This window comes from Arachis ipaensis, chromosome B3 (assembly GCF_059453495.1).
Source record: "Arachis ipaensis isolate K30076 ecotype BB chromosome B3, ASM5945349v1, whole genome shotgun sequence".
NCBI classification, from domain to species: domain Eukaryota; kingdom Viridiplantae; phylum Streptophyta; class Magnoliopsida; order Fabales; family Fabaceae; genus Arachis; species Arachis ipaensis.
The window spans coordinates 100428521-100445143 of record NC_142438.1 but is presented as its reverse complement, the minus strand read 5'-3'; the positions used below and the strand labels follow the sequence as shown (position 1 = coordinate 100445143).

At 39.8% G+C, this 16623-nt stretch overlaps 1 non-coding gene across 1 annotated transcript; it reads left to right on the top strand.

The window, feature by feature from the left end:
* The first annotated feature begins 12559 nt into the window (after positions 1-12559).
* On the top strand, positions 12560-12667 carry LOC148571769 (small nucleolar RNA R71). The gene has a single exon (XR_015908275.1). It is a non-coding gene; the product is annotated as a small nucleolar RNA R71 (small nucleolar RNA).
* The last annotated feature ends 3956 nt before the right edge of the window (positions 12668-16623 follow it).

The window sequence follows — 16623 nt, the reverse complement described above, 5'->3', positions numbered from 1 at the left end:
TTGAGTGATGGTAATGGGCTTAGCTTGCTTTTAATTTGAGGAAGAATGGATCTGGATGGCCTTGATGGAATTGGGATCATTCACGTTTGAGTCAACGTTTGAGGAAAACGTTGACTCAAACGTCTTGTAATGGCATGATGCAGAATGGGGGTTTGCTGTCACTCACGTTTGAGTTCACGTTTGAGGTCAAACGTGAGCTCAAACGTTAAGTCCTCCTGGGTGTGTTTTTGAAGTTCAAGTCTTGGGACGCTTCTTTGTCCTCTTGTCAACGTTGCCAATTTCATGTCCACTATAGACTATTATATATGGTTGGAAATCTCTGAATGTTAGCTTTCCAACACAACTGGAATCACCTCAATTGAACATCTACAACTCAAGTTATGCTCCTTTGAAGAGGACAGGGTCGCTGGCTTTGGTGTGCAACGTTTGAGGCGACGTTTGCCTCAAACGTGGACGAAAACGCCAGGTTCTGGAGGCTCAAATGCATTGTCCACCCCATACTATTATATATTGTTGGAAAGCCCTGAATATCTACTTTCCAATACCGTTGGAAGTGCATCAATTGGAGCTCCACAGTTCGAGTTATACTCCGTCGAAGGTGCAGAGGTCAATTGGCCTCACTGCAGGTTGCCACCATGTTCATTTATGCACATTTCGGGGCAGTTTTCTCCCTCAATTTTAGTGTCCACCATGCAGTCCCATATATGCTTGGAAAGCTCTTGATTCTTACTTTCCATTGCTTTTTGAATCACCTCATTTGAAGCTCTGTAGCTCAAGTTATTCTTGTTGGAAGTATACCCCTTCAGGCTGTGGGGAGCAACATTTCCCAAGGTATTCCTTAGCCAACGTTTGACCTCACGTTTGAGGCAAACGTTGGCGCAAATGTTGAGCTCCTGGGTGGCTGTGCTGATGAAGCTTCCTTGATTTGGTCATGGGCCACGCTTTTAAAAGCGTGGCCTAAGGCTCCAAAGTGTGCTCCAACTTCAAAGTGTGCCCCAAAGCTCTTTATTTCTCCTTTTTAGCTTATTTTGTGCTTCTTTGCTTCTTTTTCTTCTTATTTCCTACAAAGTTTATCAAATCAAAAGATCAAAGAAATATACCATTTAAGCACCAAAGAATGCAATATTTAAGCACTAATTATCAATTTCTTGCATGAAAAAGCATAGAAAAACATGACATGGTGACATGTCATCACAGGTCTTGATGAATGGTATGTTTACATGCAGAGATGCAAACAAGTCAAGAAATCTTGAGTATATTCTCTTCTCCACAGCACCATTGAGTAGTTGGGGAAAGGGTGCATAGAGTCTCAGCAGCTCCTGTTGTGAGATTTTTGGTTCTTGGTGATCTTTTTCCTTCTTCTCTGCTGAGGTATCTCCAGGTTGTTCTGGCGGCCTGTTTGGCTTGTCCTCAGTCTCCTTATCACTTGTAGTGACCATCTTGCAAACTTCCCATCTTACTTTCTTTGTTTCACCTCTCGGTTTTTTCTCTGTGTCACTTGGGAATCCATCTGTAGGTTTGGGAATCTGCTCAGAGAGATACCCCACATGGGATTCCAACCTCTTGATGGTGTCTCCCTGGTTCTTAAAATTTGCTCGCACTTCCTCCTTGAACACCTTGTTGTCTTGGATCTCTTGGCATATGCCTTCAAGCAAGTTCTCAATCCTTGAGAGTCTGTCATCAGATGATGGTAGGTTGGGATTGGAGGTAGAAGGATGAGGATTGTTATTTTAGTTTTGACATGGATGTGGAAAGATGTTATTATGGTGGTGTTGATATGTTCTCTGTGTGAATTGTTAGTGAGCTGCATTGTTGTTGGGGTTGTGACGTCTCTGATCTTGGCCTTAATCTTGTTGATTACCCCACCCAAAGTTTGGGTGATTCCTCCACGTTAACTAAGTTAACGTGTCTCCTAACGTGGCCACTTATGAGCTTGGTCCAACGTTAGTGACAAAGGTAAGTGTCACTAACATTGGCTCCATTTTATTTCTTCCACGTTAGAGTTCATGTTAACTTAGTTAACGTGACTCTTAACGTGGGTTATGATGGCTTCGAGGGCGTTATTGGCGATTACTTTTCTCATTAACGTTGCAAGCTAGCTCCCATTCCACGTTAGTGGTCACGTTAGTTAGACTAACGTGGCTGCTAACGTGGTTCTTCCTTGCTTCCTTTATCCTGAAATCAAGCAATAAAGTGTATCATAGTTCTAATCCAAATCATGAGACATGCATCCTAATGAGCGGATATTTTATACGCTTTTTGGGGTTAATTTCATATAGTTTTTAGTGTGTTTTAGTTAGTTTTTAGTTTTTTTTCAGTAGCTTTTAGGCAAAATTCATATTTCTGGACTTTACTATGAGTTTGTGTATTTTTCTGTGATTTCAGGTATTTTCTGGCTAAAATCGAGGGAGCTGAGCAAAAATCTGATTCAGGCTGAAAAAGGACTGCTGATGTTGTTGGATTCTGACCTCCCTGCACTCAAAATGGATTTTCTGGAGCTACAGAACTCCAAATGGCACGCTTCCAATTGCCTTGGAAAGTAGACATCCAGGGCTTTCCAGAAATATATAATAATCTATACTTTTCTCAAGGATAGACGACGTAAACTGGTGTTCAACACCAGTTCCATGCTGCTGTCTAGCGTCCAGCGTCAGAAACAAGTTAGGAGTTGGAGTTCAACGCCAGAATTGGATCCAAAGCTGGCGTTGAACGCCCAAAACAGCCCTATGCACGTGATTAGCTTAAGTCTCAGCCCCAGCACACACCAAGTGGGCCCCAGAAGTGGATTTCTGCACCATCCATCTCAGTTTACTCATTTTCTGTAAACCTAGTTTACTAGTCTAATATTTAAACAACTTTTAGAGACTTGTTTTGTACCTCATGACATTTTAGATCTGAACTTTGTACCTTTTGACGGCATGAGTCTCTAAACTCCATTGTTGGGGGTGAGGAGCTCTGCTGTGTCTCGATGAATTAATGCAAGTATTTCTGTTTTCCATTCAAACATGCGTGTTCCTATCTAAGATATCCATTTGCACTTCAATATGAATGTGATGAACGTGACAATCATCATCATTCCTCTACGAACGCATTCCTGACAACCATTTACGTTCCACCGTAGAATGAATGAATATCTCTTAGATCTCTTAATCAGAATCTTCGTGGTATAAGCTAGATTGATGGCAGTATTCAACAGAATCCGGAAAGTCTAAACCTTGTCTGTGGTATTCCGAGTAGGATTCAGGGATTGAATGACTGTGACGGGCTTCAAACTCATGAATGCTGGGCGTAGTGACAGACGCAAAAGGATAGTAAATCTTATTCCAGTACGATTGAGAACCTGCAGATGATTAGCCGTGCGGTGACAGCGCATCTGGACCCTTTTCACTGGAAGGATGGATGGTAGCCATTGACAACGGTGATCCACCAACACACAGCTTGCCATAGAAGGACGTGCGTGCGTGAATCAGAAAACAGAGGAAAGCAGAATTTCAGAAGACAAAGCATCTCCAAAACTCCAACCTATTCTCCATCATTGCATACAAGTATAATTTGTGTTATGCCCTTTTATTCCCTGCAATCATATTTGATAAGTGAATTATTTTATTGACTTCCTGACTAAGAGTTACAAGATAACCATAGATTGCTTGAAGCCAACAATCTCCGTGGGATCGACCCTTACTCACGTAAGGTATTACTTGGACGACCCAGTGCACTTGCTGGTTAGTGGTACGAGTTGTAAAAAGTGTGATTTACAATTCGTGCACCAAGTTTTTGGTGCCGTTGCCGGGGATTGTTTGAGTTTGAACAACTGACGGTGAATCTTGTTGCTTAGATTAGGAAATTTTTGTCTTTTGGGTCAGAGTCTTTTATTTTCTTTTCAAAAATTTTTCAAAAATAATTTTTCTATTAAATCTCGTGCCAAACTTTAAGTTTGGTGTTTTCTTGTTGGTTTTCCTTTGTTTTTCGAAAATTTTATTTTGGTTTTCTAAAAAATTTTAAGTTTGGTGTTATTTCTTCATGTTCTTGTGTTCTTGTGAGTCTTCAAAGTGTTCTTGAGTTTTCCTTGCGTCTTGATCTTAAAATTTTTAAGTTTGGTGTTCCTTGGTGTTTTTCCTCCAAAATTTTCGAAAACAAGGAGCATTAGATCTAAAAATTTTAAATCTTGGGCTATCTTACTATTTCTCTCTTTCCTCTTTAAATTCAAAACTATCTTTTTCTCTCTATTTTTAAAAACAAATTTTCGAAAATTATTTTTAAAATTCAGATTTTTTTTTCAAAAATTTAATATCTTTTTCAAAACTTCCTGATCACTTTCTCTCTCCTCATTTTTTCGAAAAATCTTCACCTATTTTTATTTATTTTATTTTAATTTATTTTATTTTCTAAATAATTAAATAAATAAATAAATAAATAAAAATAAAATTTTTATTTTACGTCATCTCCCTTTCTCCATCATGGATCTAAGTGGAAATGAACAGTCCAGGAGGACTCTGGGGTCATATGCTAACCCCTCTACTGTTTCATATGGGAGTAGTATCTGCATACCCTCCATTGGAGTCAGAAGCTTTGAGTTGAATCCTCATCTCATTATCATGGTGCAGCAAAGCTGCCAGTATTTCGGTCTTCCACAGGAAGAACCTACAGAGTTTCTGGCATAATTTTTACAAATTGCTGACACAGTACATGATAAGGAGGTAGATCAGGATGTCTACATATTATTACTGTTTCCATTTGCTGTAAAAGATTAAGCCAAGAGGTGGTTAAATAACCAACCTAAGGCTAGCATAAGGACATGGAAACAGCTGACAGAAAAATTCCTGAATCAATACTTTCCTCCAAAATGGATGACACAGCTAAGGCTGGACATCCAAGGCTTTAAACAAGGAGATAATGAATCTCTTTATGATGCTTGGGAGAGATATAGAGAGATGCTACGAAAATGCCCCTCTGAAATGTTTTCAGAGTGGGTTCAGTTAGACATCTTCTATTATGGGCTTACAGAAAGAGCTCAGATCTCTTTAGATTGCTCAGCTGGTGGATCTATCCACATGAGAAAGACAATTGAAGAAGCTCAAGAGCTCATTGATACAGTTGCTAGAAATCAGCATCTGTACTTAAGCAGTGACCCTTCCATGAAAGAAGAGGCTAAAACAGTAACTGCTGAACTCAGTCATGCAGAGCAAGCTGCTGAATTCAATCAGCAATTGGATTTTCTAACAAAGCAGTTAGCTGAATTCAAGGATAAACTACAAGAGACAAGGATGGCTAATATAAACATGGAAGTACAATTAAAGCAAACAAGGCAGCAGCTGTCAAAACAAATAACAGAAGAATGCCAAGCAGTTCAACTAAGAAGTGGAAAAGCACTAAATACCCCACTTTAAAGCAGCAAGAAACCAAGAAATGAGCAAACCACCCAAAATCCATCTGAGGACAGTAAGAGCCCAGGGAAAAATAATTCTGGTGCTAAAACGCCAGAAGTTAGGTAGAAGGCTGGCGCTGAACGCCCAGACCATTCTCAGGACTGGCGTTCAACGCCAAAAACAAGCAAGGATCTGGTGTTGAACTCCCAAAAGAAGCACAGTTCTGGTGTTCAAACGCCAGGAACAGATGAGGAGCTGGCGTCTAACGTCACTCCAGCTTCTAACTCTGGCACTCAATTGCCAGTGAGGGATCAGACACACACAAGTGCTAACAACAACCCATCTAAAAAGGCTTCTTCAACCACTTCTGTAGGAAATAAACTTACAGCAACTAAGGTTGAGGAATATAAAGCCAAGATACCTTATCCTCAAAAACTCCGCCAAGAGGAGCAGGATAAGCAATTTGCTCGCTTTGCAGATTATCTCATGACTCTTGAAATAAAGATTCCTTTTGCAGAGGCACTTGAGCAAATACCTTCTTATGCCAAGTTCATGAAAGAGATCTTGAGTCATAAGAAGGATTAGAGAGAAACTGAAAGAGTTCTCCTCACTGAAGAATGCAGTGCAGTCATTCTGAAAAGCTTAAAGACCCTGGGAGTTTTCTGATACCATGCACATTAGAAGGTAATTGCACCAAGATAGCTTTATGTGATCTTGGGGCAAGCATCAACCTAATACCTGCATCCACTATCAGAAAGCTTGGTTTAACTGAAGAAGTTAAACTAACCCGGATATGTCTCCAACTTGGTTATGGCTCCATTAAATACCCATCAGGCGTGATTGAAGACATGATTGTCAGAGTTGGGCCATTCGCCTTTCCCACTGACTTTGTAGTGCTGGAAATGGAGGAGCACAAGAGTGCCACTCTCATTCTAGGAAGACCCTTCCTAGAAACGGGACGAACTCTCTCATTGATGTCCAGCAGGGGGAAATAATCCTGAGAGTCAATGATGATGAGTTTAAGTTGAACGCTGTCAAAGCCATGCAGCAATCCAGACACATCAAAAGACTGCATGAAAGTTGATCTTATTGATTCCTTGGTAGAAGAGATCAACATGGCTGAGAGTCTCGAATCAGAGTTGGAAGACATCTTTAAAGATGTTCAGCCTGATTTAGAGGATTCAGAGGAAATGAAAGAGCCTCTGAGATTTCCTCAGACAGAGGAAAAACCTCCTAAACCCGAGCTCAAACCATTACAACCATCCCTGAAATATGCATTTCTAGGAGAAGGTGACACTTTTCCGGTGATCATAAGCTCTGCTTTAAATCCACAGGAAGAGGAAGCACTTATTCAAGTGCTAAGGACACACAAGACAGCTCTTGGGTGGTCCATAGGTGACCTTAAGGGCATCAGCCCAGCTAGATGCATGCACAAAATCTTATTGGAGGATAATGCTAAACCAGTGGTTCAACCACAGAGGCGGCTAAATCCAGCCATGAAGGAAGTGGTGCAGAAAGAGGTCACCAAATTACTGGAGGCTGGGATTATTTATCCTATTTCTGATAGCCCCTGGGTGAGCCCTGTTCAAGTTGTCCCCAAAAAGGGAGGCATGACAGTGGTTCATAATGAAAAGAATGAACTGGTTCCTATAAGAACAGTTACAGGGTGGCGCATGTGTATTGACTACAGAAGGCTCAATACAGCCACCAGAAAGGATCATTTTCCTTTACCATTCATAGACCAGATGCTAGAAAGATTGGCAGGTCATGATTATTACTGTTTTTTGGATGGCTACTCAGGCTATAACCAGATTGCAGTAGATCCCCAGGATCAAGAGAAAACAACATTCACATGTCCATCTGGAGTATTTGCTTATAGAAGGATGCCATTTGGGCTATGTAATGCGCCTGCAACCTTCCAGAGATGCATGCTCTCTATTTTCTCTGATATGGTGGAAAAATTTCTGGAAGTCTTCATGGATGACTTCTCAGTATATGTAGACTCATTCAAACAAGGTAATTTAAACTGGGAAAAATGTCACTTTATGGTGACTGAAGGGATTGTCCTTGGGCATAAAATTTCAAACAAGGTAATAGAGGTGGATCAAGCAAAAATAGAGGTAATTGAAAAATTACCACCACCTACCAATGTTAAGGCAATCAGAAGCTTTCTGGGGCATGCAGGATTCTATAGGAGGTTTATAAAGGATTTTTCAAAAATCGCAAAACCTCTGAACAATCTGCTAGCTGCTGACATGCCATTTGTGTTTGACACAAAGTGTCTGCAGGCATTTGAAACGCTGAAAGCCAAGCTGGTCACAGCACCAATTATTTCTGCACCAGACTGAACATTACCATTTGAGCTAATGTGTGATGCCAGTGATCATGCCATTAGAAAAGAAATAGGCTTGAATTGAATAGAAAAACAATAGTACTTTGCATTAATTCACGAGGAACAGCAGAGCTCCACACCTTAATTTATGGTGTGTAGAAACTCTACCGTTGAAAATACATAAGTGAAAATAGGGTAGACATGGCCGAGTGGCCAGCCTCCCATGGAGGTCTCAAAACGTAAAAGTTACATAATGTGTTCCAGCGATATGAAATAAATCACTAAAAGTAGTTTTTATACTAAACTAGTAACTAGGGTTTACAGAAATGAGTAAATGATGCAGAAATCCACTTCTGGGCCCACTTGGTGTGTGTTTGGGCTGAGCATTGAAGCTTTCACGTGTAGAGGTCTTCCATGGAGTTGAACGCCAGTTTGTAACTTGTTTCTGGCGTTTAACTCTGCTTTGCAACTTGTTTCTGGCGTTTAACGCCAGAATAGGGCAGAAAGCTGGCGTTGAACGCCAGTTTGCATCGTCTAAACTTGGGCAAAGTATAAACTATTATATATTGCCAGAAAGCCCTAGATGTCTACTTTCCAACGAAATTGAGAGTGCACCATTAAGACTCCTGTAGCGCCAGAAAATCTACTTTGAGTGAAGGGAGGTCAGAATCCAACAGCATCTGTAGTCCTTCTTCAGCCTCTAAATCTGATTTTTGCTCAAGTCCCTCAACTTCAGCCAGAAATTACCTGAAATCACAGAAAAACACACAAACTCATAGTAAAGTCCAGAAATGTGATTTTTATTTAAAAACTAATAAAAAATACTAAAAACTAACTAAATCATACTAAAAACTAACTAAAACAATGGCAAAAAGCGTATAAATTATCCGCTCATCACAACACCAAACTTAAATTGTTGCTTGTCCCCAAGCAACTAAAAATCAATAGGATAAAAAGAAGAGAATATACTATAAATTCCAAATATCAATGAAACTTAGCTCAAATCAGATGAGCGGGACTAGTAGCTTTTTGCCTCTGAACAGTTTTGGCATCTCACTTTATCCCTTGAAGTTCAGAATGATTGGCATCTATAGAAACTCAGAATTCAGATAGTGTTAATGATTCTCCTAGGTCAGTATGTTGATTCTTGAACACAGCTACTTCATGAGTTTTGGCCGTGGCCCTAAGCACTTTGTTTTCCAGTATTACCACCGGATACATAAATGCCACAGACACAAAACTGGGTGAACCTTTTCAGATTGTGACTCAGCTTTGCTAGAGTCCCCAATTAGAGGGGTCCAAGGTTCTTAAGCACACTCTTCTTTTTGCTTTGGACCTCGACTTTAACCGCTCAGTCTCAAGTTTTCACTTGACACCTTCACGCCACAAGCACATGGTTAGGGACAGCTTGGTTTAGCCGCTTAGGCCAGGATTTTATTCCTTTAGGCCCTCCTATCCATTAATGCTCAAAGCCTTGGATCCTTTTTACCCTAGCCTTTTGGTTTTAAGGGCTATTGGCTTTTTGCTCTTGTCTTTTGGTTTAAAGAGCTTTTGGCTTTTTCTGCTTGCTTTTTCTTTCTCTTTCTCTTTTTTTTTCACCATTTTTCTTTTTTCTTTTTTTCGCAAGCTTTTGTATTCACTGCTTTTTCTTGCTTCAAGAATCAAATTTATGATTTTTCAGATCATCAAATAACATTTCTCCTTTTTCATTATTCTTCAAGAGCCAAAAATTTTAACATTCATAAACAACAGATTCAAAAGACATATCCACTGTTCAAGAATTCATTCAGAAAACAGAAAGTATTGTCACCACATCAAAATAATTAGACTAATTTCAAGGATGAATTCGAAATTCATGTACTTCTTGTTCTTTTGTAATTAAAACATTTTTCATTTAAGAGAGGTGATGGATTTACAGGACATTCATAGCTTTAAGACATAGACACTTAAATAGTAATGATCATGTAATAAGACATAAACATAAACATAAAGCATAGTAAATGAAAAACAGGAAAATAAGAACAAGGAGATTAAGGAACGGGTCCACCTTAGTGAGGGTGGCGTCTTCCTCTTCTTGAAGAACTAATGGTGCTCTTGAGCTCCTCTATGTCTCTTCCTTGTCTTTGTTGCTCCTCCCTCATAGCTCTTTGATCTTCTCTAATCTCATGGAGAATGATGGAGTGCTCTTGGTGTTCCATCCTTAGCTGTCCCATGTTGGAACTTAATTCTCCTAGGGAGGTGTTGATTTGCTCCCAATAGTTTTGTGGAGGAAAGTGCATCCCTTGAGGCATCTCAGGAATTTCATGATGAGGAATTTCCTCATGCTCTTGTTGAGGTCCATGATCTCTTGTTTGCTCCATCCTTTTCTTAGTGATGAGCTTTTGAGATGAATCTCTCCATCTCCCACGACTCAGAGGTGGAAGCTTTTGCCTTCCCTTTTCTCTTTCTAGAGATTTTTCTGGCCTTAGGTGTCATAAATGGTTATGAAAAAACAAAAAGCAACTCTTTTACCACACCAAACTTAGAAGGTGTGCTCGTCCTCGAGCAAAAGAAGAGAAGAGGGAGTAGAAGAAGAAGAAAATAAATGAGATGGAGAGGTGTGAGTGGTTTGGCCAAGAGGGGTTTTAGGTGGTTATGATGTGTGAAAAGGAAGGAGTGATGGTTTGAATTTGAGTGGGTGGGTGTAGGTGGGTTGTATGATGGTTTTGGAGGAGTAATGGAGGTGATTGGTGGAGGTTATTTTGGGGAAGAGTGTTATGGAAAGGTATGAGGAGGAGAGAAGAAGAGAGGTGGGGTAGGTAGGGATCCTGTGGGGTCTACAGATCCTGAGGGGTCAAGGACTTATCATCCCTGCTCCATTTAGGGGTGTAAACGCCCTTAGAGTGCAATCCTGGCGTTTAACGCCAGATTGCTACTTGTTTCTGGCGTTAAACGCCAATTCCATACTCTGTTCTGGCATTAAACGCCAGTAAGCTCCTCCTCCAGGGTGAGCTGTTTTTAATGCTATTTTTGATTTTTCAGTAGTTTTTGTGGCTTCACATGATCATCAACCTAAAGAAAACATAAAATAGCAATAGAAAATAAATAGATATAATTAAATAACATTGGGTTGCCTCCCAACAAGCGCTTCTTTAATGTCAATAGCTTGACAGTGAGCTCTCATGGAGCCTCACAGATGTTCAGAGCATTGTTGGGACCTCCCAACACCAAACTTAGAGATTGAATGTGGGGGTTCAACACCAAACTTAGAGTTTGGTTGTGGCCTCCCAACACCAAACTTAGAGTTTGACTGTGGGGGCTTTGGTTGACTCTGTAGTGAGAGAAGCTTTTCATGCTTCCTCTCCATGGTTACAGAAAGAGATCTTTGAGTCTTAAATACAAGGTAGTCCTCATTCAGTTGAAGGACCAACTCTCCTCTGTCCACATCAATCACAGCTCTTGTTGTGGTTAGGAAGGGTCTTCCAAGGATGATGGATTCATCCTCATCCTTCCCAGTGTCTAGGATTATGAAATCAGCAGGGATGTAAAGGCCTTCAACCTTTACTAACAGGTCCTCTACTAGTCCATAAGCCTGTCTTCTTGAGTTGTCTGCCATCTCTAATGAGATTCTGGCAGCTTACACCTCAAAGATCCCAAGTTTTTCCATTACAGAGAGTGGCATTAAGTTTATGCCTGACCCCAGGTCACACAGAGCTTTCTCAAAGGTCATGGTACCTATGTCACAGGGAATTAGAAATTTACCAGGATCTTGTTTCTTTTGAGGTAGAGTTTACTGAACCAAGGCATTTAGTTCCTTGATGAGCAATGGAGGTTCATCCTCCCAAGTCTCATTACCAAATAATTTGGCATTCAGCTTCATGATTTCTCCTAAATACTGAGCAACTTGCTCTTCAGCAATGTCTTCATCTTCTTCAGAAGATGAATAGTTATCAGAGGTCATGAAAGGTAAAAGGAGGTTCAATGGAATCTCTATGGTCTCTAGATAAGCCTCGGATTCCTTTGGTTCCTCAAAGAGAAACTCCTTATTGGTCAGTGAACGTCCCAGGAGGTCTTCCTCACTAGGATTCACGTCCTCCTTCTCCTCTTTGGGTTCGGCCACACCAAGCAAGGTAATGGCCTTGCACTCTCTTTTTGGATTCTCTTCTGTATTGCTTGGGAGAGTACTAGGAGGGGTTTCAGTGACTCTTTTACTCAGCTGGCCCACTTGGGCCTCCAAATTTCTAATGGAGGACCTTGTTTCATTCATGAAACTTAGAGTGGCCTTAGATAAATCAGAGACTATATTTGCTAAGCTAGATGGATTCTGCTCAGAATTCTCTGTCTGTTGCTGAGAGGATGATGGAAAAGGCTTGCTATTACTAAACCTGTTTCTTCCACCATCACTAAAACCTTGTTGAGGCTTTTGTTGATCCTTCCGTGAGAAATTTGGATGATTTATCTATGAGGGATTATAGGTGTTTCCATAAGGTTCTCCCATGTAATTCACCTCTGCTATTGTAGGGTTCTCAGGATCATAAGCTTCTTCTTCAGAAGATGCCTCTTTAGTACTGTTGGATGCAGCTTGCAACCCATTCAGACTCTGAGAAATCATATTGACTTGCTGAGTCAATATTTTGTTCTGAGCCAATATGGCATTCAGAGCATCAATTTCAAGAACTCCCTTCCTCTGAGGTGCCCCACTACTCACAGGATTCCTTTTAGAAGTGTACATAAACTGGTTATTTGCAACTATGTCAATGAGTTCCTGAGCTTCTACAGGCGTTTTCTTTAGGTGAATGGATCCACCTGCAGAATGGTCCAATGACATCTTTGATAATTCAGACAGACCATCATAGAATATATCCAGGATGGTCCATTCTGAAAGCATGTCAGAAGGACACTTTTTGGTCAGTTACTTGTATCTCTCCCAAGCTTCATAGAGGGATTCACCTTCTTTTTGTCTGAAGGCTTGAACATTCACTCTAAGCTTTCTAAGCTTTTGAGGAGGAAAGAACTTGGCTAAGAAAGTCGTGACCAGCTTATCCCAAGAGTTCAGGCTATCTTTAGGTTGGGAGTCCAACCATATTCTAGCTCTGTCTCTTACAGCAAACGGGAAAAGCATAAGCCTGTAAACCTCAAGATCAACCCCATTGGTCTTAACAGTATCACAGATCTACAAGAATTTAGTTAAGAACTGAAAAGGATCTTCTGATGGAAGTCCATGAAACTTGCAGTTCTGTTGCATCAGAGAAACTAATTGAGGCTTTAGCTCAAAATTGTTTGCTCCAATTGCAGGTATTGAGATGTTTCTTCCATGTAAGTTGGAATTTGGTGCAGTAAAGTCACCAAGCATCTTTCTTACACCTCCACCATTATTATTGGTTTCGGCCATGTCTCTTTCTTTTTCGAAAAATTCTGTCAGATTTTCTCCAAAGAATTGTGCTTTAGCTTCCCTTAGCTTCCTCTTCAGAGTCCTTTCAGATTCAGGATCAACTTCAACAAAAATGTTCTTATCCTTGTTCCTGCTCATATGAAAAAGAAGAGAACAGAAAAGAAAATATGGAATCCTCTATGTCACAGTATAGAGATTCCTTATGTGAGTATAAGAAGAGAAGGATGGAAGAAAGAAAAGATAAGAATTCAAACACAGAGGAGAAGAGTTGGTTCAAACTTTTGAGTAGAAGAGAAGTGTTAGTAAATAAAAAAACAGTTAGAAGGAAGAATTCGAAAATAAAATAAAATAAAAATATTTTTGTTTTTAATTTAAAATTAAAGTTAAAATTCGAAAATATGAAAAGGAATAAAATTAAAATTAAAATTTAAAATAATTAGTTAATGAAAAGAAATTTATAAAAAGAGGTTGATGCCAGGGCATTTAGGCCAGTTTCACTGACCTTTTCTTTACTGCTTTAGAGTAGTTTCATGCATTTTCTTAGTAAATAAGCAAGTTTTGGGTAGATATTCACTTACATCATGATTCAAGCAAACATTGTGAACTTTACATGATTTTATGAGAATTATGCATGAATTGAATGATAAAATGGATGATGCATGATCTAATGATTTAGAACCAAGCTTTGATGCACTTTATTTGCTTGATTTCAGGACAAAGGAAACAAGGAAGAGCCATGTTAGTCTAACTAACGTGACAACTAACGTGGAATGGGAGCTAGCTAGCAACGTTAATGGAAAAAGTGATCACCAATAACGCCTTCGAAAGCCATCATAGCCCACGTTAGTGGCCACGTTAATTACATTAACATGGAAGCTAACGTGGAGGAAAAGGGAAGCTCCAACGTTAGTGGTAAAAGTGAATACCACTAACGTTCCACAAGGGCGCAATTGGCCACGTTATGAGTCACGTTAATTACATTAACGTGAACTCTAACGTGGGAGGAGCAAGGAATCGCCAACGTTAGTGACACTCACCTTTGTCACTAACGTTGGACTAAGCCAATATTTCCCATGTTAGTTGCCATGTTAATTACATTAACATGGAAGCTAACGTGGAGGAAAGAAATGATGGGCCAACGTTAGTGACACTCACCTTTGTCACTAACGTTGGAGATGGCAATCACCACCATGTTAGTGGTCACGTTAATACAATTAACGTGAGACACTAACGTGGGAAGAAGGGGCGTTTGAAGCGTTAGTGACAAAGGTAAGTGTCACTAACGCTCTCGAAGCTTAGGCATGCCCACATTAAGGGTCACGTTAGTTATACTAACGTGAACTCTAACGTGGGGAAAAGGGGCAATAAGCAACGTTATTGGAAAAGGTGAATGCCAATAACATTTGTGAAAGACCAAGAGGCAACATTAGTGGTCACGTTAGTGCCACTAATGTTGAAGTTAACGTGGATCATTTTTGGCTTGGAACGTTAGTGAAAAAGGTGAACGTCACTAACGTTCTCGAACCCACATTTTCACTTAACGTTAACACCACTAACGTCCTAACTAACATCCATGCCTAACTCACACTTTTTCTACAAGCAAAGCTGAGCCCACTGAAGATTGTAACTGCTTCAACTAAAGATCCAAAGGCCCATATCCAAGACTTGAAGAGCCAACTAGAAGATCAGAAGAGTAGTATATATAGGAGTAGTTTTGAACTAGTAGGGAGCTTTTGATATTTTGGAGAACTACACTTTGTATATTTTACTTTCTCTACAACTTCTAGTTTTATTTTGAAAATGTACTTTTCATTTACACTTTCCATTCCCAGAGCTATGAACAACTAAACCCCTTTCATTGGGTTAGGGAGCTCTATTGTAATTTGATGGATCAATAATAGTTTTCATTATTCTTCTTCTTTCGTTTCTCTTGATTTTACTAGAAAGCTTTCAATCTTCATCCAATTGGGTAGTTGTCTTGGAAAAGAAGCTATTCATACTTGGATCTCTTCGGAACCTTGGAAGAGGAATGAAGGGATCATGCTAGAAATGCTTTCTCATGTTGGACCAAATTGGGGGTTGGGCGGATATGGTGACATATAATTCTTCCAATACTTTGATTTGGAAATACATGTGGTATAATCAGTGACCATACTTCATCTCTTCTCATGAGCAATTAGACCAAGGAATTGGCTATTGATCAAGATTTGAGAGATTGAATTACCAAGGAATTGGAATCCAATCACTTAAGATTGCCAAGGAGATCAATGAATGCATTGATTGAGGAAGAGACGAAAATGAACTTGATCCGGAGAATACAACATCTCCTGAGCCCAATGAATCCCCCATTTCTGATCTTACCTATTCTCTTTACTTTCTACCATTTATTTTTATGTTCATTTCCCCAAATCCCCATTTAAGATTCTGCAATTTACTTTCCACCATTTACATTTTTCTCTTTATTTCCAGCATTTACACTTTCTGTTATTTACTTTCCCGCCATTTATGTTTCTACAAATATCAACTCAATTTCTGCATAGCTCAACTAGAACATTCCTCTGATTAAAGTTGCTTGACCAATCAATCTCTGTGGGATTCGACCTCACTCTTTTGTGAGTTATTACTTGACGACAATTCGGTATACTTGCCGAGGGAAATTTGTTGAGACAAGTTTCTGTGCATCAAGTTTATGGCGCCGTTGCCGGGGATTGATTTTGTATCAACAATGATTAAATTGGTGGATAACTAGATTGAGCATTTTTCTTTTGTTTGATTCAATTTCATTTGAGTGATTTACTTTCAGTTTTAGTTATTTTCTTTCCTTTACCCTTCACCCGTTTGTGGTGTTCTCTTATTTGTTACAATTCAGTTCACTAACCCACTAACTGTTTGATATATTGCATCACTCACACTAACAGCATTTCTGACAAGAATACTTCCTGTATTTATCTCCTTCTTGCTTGTGCCTTGTTGGTTGTATGACAGGTAGAAGAAGCGGGGCTTCAACTTCTTTTGATTCTGAACTTGAAAGGACCTTCTTTAGACTAAGGAGGGAAGCAAGAGGAAAGAGAGTTGTTAGTACTGAGGAAGAGGAGGAGTATTTTGAACCAGACATAGATGAGAATATAGAGAACCACCATAAAGAAGAGGCTCACAACCATGGCAGAGAAGGTCCAGTGCAAGAGAGAAGAGTTCTAGACTCTTATATCAATCCAAACCCAGGAAACTGTGGAAGTAGCATCCAAAAGCCAACCATACATGCCAATAACTTTGAACTAAAGCCATAGCTCATCACTCTTGTTCAGAACAACTGTTCATTCGTAGGAAGTATCCAAGAAGACCCCAATCAACATCTAACCACCTTCCTGAGGATATGTGATACTGTGAAGTCTAATGGTGTTCATCCTGACACCTATAGATTGCTTTTGTTCCCCTTTTCACTCAAGGACAAAGCATCTAAATGGCTGGAATCTTTTTCGAAGGAGAGTTTAACAACCTAGGAAGATGTGGTAAACAAATTCTTGGCGAGATTCTATCCTCCTCAAAGAATCAAC